Raw genomic sequence first — 2,107 nt, forward strand, 5'->3', positions numbered from 1 at the left:
GGCCTTGGACACTTCCAGGGATCCAGGGGCAGCCACAGCTTCTCTGGGCAACCTGTGCCAGGGCCTCCCCACCCTCTCAGCCAAGAATTTCTTCCGAACATCTGATCCAAACCTCTCCTCTTTGAGTTTAAAACAATTCCCCCTTGTCCCATCTCCACCTGCCCAAGTAAAGTTGCTGGTGGAAATAAGAGCCATTTCAATGCCGGAACAACTGGATGCTCCCCTGGGAAGAGGGTCTGGCTGTGCAGGGGCTGTTCCCCACCACATCTGCTGGCACAAAAGCTCTGGATTTTGCCCTCAAGCTCTCAGGCCCTGAAACTCTGCCAATCTGTGATTGCAGAGCTGCAGCCATAAAGTGTGGCCTCTGTCTGGGCAAATATGGCCCACGTCATAAAAACTCACCCACCCGAGTTCATCCAGTCCAGAGGCACTCCTGAAAATCCTGCTTTGAAGTACAGAAGAAAGGAAGGACAAAAGAAAGGAATATCAGCTTGGAGACCAGATTATTCCTTTCTGTTCAGATGTTCCTGCAAAAATATTGCTGTGCCACAACAGAAGGAAAATAAAAATAAAAAACAGAGGTGGTTTGTTTCTTAGTTTTTTGGGTTTTTTTTAATAAATTCTACTGAGCGTTGTTCAAATGTTCCCAGAGGAATAAAAAGGAATGTTGTATCAAAACTTCAACTTCTCTTTCTTTTCCTGGAAGTTTCAAAAGGCTTTCTGGGGGGGTTGAGTGGAATTTCATCAGAATAGGCATTTTCTCACTGAACTTTTCTTTGACAGAGAAGAGTTCAATGAAAAGGTTCTGCAGCTGCTTTATGTAGGAGGAAACAAGACATGGAGAAAGGGAGAAACCTCTGTAACCTGAGTGTGGACCACAAGAGCTTCATGTTGGTGTCAGATCTATGTGTCTCAAAGGAATCTGAGCCTGGAGAGCAGATGCTCCAATTCACTTCCATGAGCTCAGAGACACTGACTGGCCATGACAGCTGATTTCTGTGCCTGCCTGACCCAGCACAGCCTTAAGTGACCTGTCTGGAGTCACACAGGGAATTCCTGGAGAGCAGGGATTGAACACAGGCCCTTTCAGCTCCACAACTGTGTCAAAACCTGTCAATCCCTTTGGCTTTTGGGACTCTCCACTGACACTTGGGTTGGTCACTTCAAAATGGGAACCCTTTAAGTCTTCAAATTGGAAAAACATTGTCCAGTTGAGTAATGTTGTAAGCTGGGTTCAGTAAGATGATTCTTAGTGTCCCCAAATCCTGCCTGGGTACCCAAAGAAAGGAGCTGACTTCTCAAAGGTGCTCTGAAATCAGTCCTGCTGCTCAGGCACCTCAATATGTGTCTCCTAACCTGACTCCAGGTCCTCTTTTGATGTTCCTCAAGCTTCATCTTCCCTTCCATCTGTACCACATTTGCATCCTCAGCTCTCTTCTAGTGTTTCAAACACTGACCAACTCTCCCACCAGCCAAAGGCCACACGGGACCATTTCCCTTTCCTCTGTGAGCCAGACCCAGTAAAACTGAGTTTACAAATGCTCTCATCAGCAGTGCTCAGTCTATCTTCACTGAGTAATGGGCTGTGGCCACTGATCCTTGGCAGGAATGGTTTGTCCTCCAAAGCTGCTGCCGCTTTCAGCATCCACAGGCCAGTTAAAACCTTTGGGACTTGCCTGGCTTGCTTTGTGACCTCATGTCATGTCTCAGCTTACAGCTGAGATCCTTTAAACTGAACCCTTCACAACCACCTAAGAGAGGCCTTTGGTCTTTTGGTTGTGCATCCATCACACCACAACCTGTTCCAGTGCAAACACCAAACAGCACTCTGTGAGCTGGAAAAACATGGAATCCTGGGATGGGTTTGGTCAGAAGGGATCTTAAAAACCATCCAGTTCCAACCCCCTGCCATGGGAAGGGACAGCTGCCACTGGACCAGGTTGCTCCAAGCTGTGTTGAACACCTCCAGGGGTGGGGAATCCACAACCTCCCTGGGCAATCAGTCCCTCCTGGCCAAGACTGTGCTCAGTGTGGATAAACAGAGTGGATTCCAGTGGGAGTCCTCACACCAGAGGTTTATTGACCCTCACCCCAGAGGTTTATTGAC

At 48.0% G+C, this 2,107-nt stretch overlaps 1 long non-coding RNA gene across 1 annotated transcript in view; it reads right to left on the minus strand.

The window, feature by feature from the left end:
• LOC108504695 overlaps window positions 1–1,641 on the minus strand; it is a 6,049-nt gene extending 4,408 nt beyond the window's left edge. The window contains exons 1-2 of the long non-coding RNA XR_001877216.1: window positions 1,357–1,641; window positions 403–442 (exon numbers count right to left, since the gene is read on the minus strand). This is a non-coding gene — a long non-coding RNA (uncharacterized LOC108504695). The remainder of the gene's footprint in view (window positions 1–402; window positions 443–1,356) is intronic.
• Between the last annotated feature and the right edge of the window lie 466 nt (window positions 1,642–2,107).

The sequence above is a fragment of the Lepidothrix coronata genome, unplaced genomic scaffold, assembly GCF_001604755.1.
Source record: "Lepidothrix coronata isolate B3197 unplaced genomic scaffold, Lepidothrix_coronata-1.0 Scaffold173, whole genome shotgun sequence".
Classification (NCBI taxonomy): domain Eukaryota; kingdom Metazoa; phylum Chordata; class Aves; order Passeriformes; family Pipridae; genus Lepidothrix; species Lepidothrix coronata.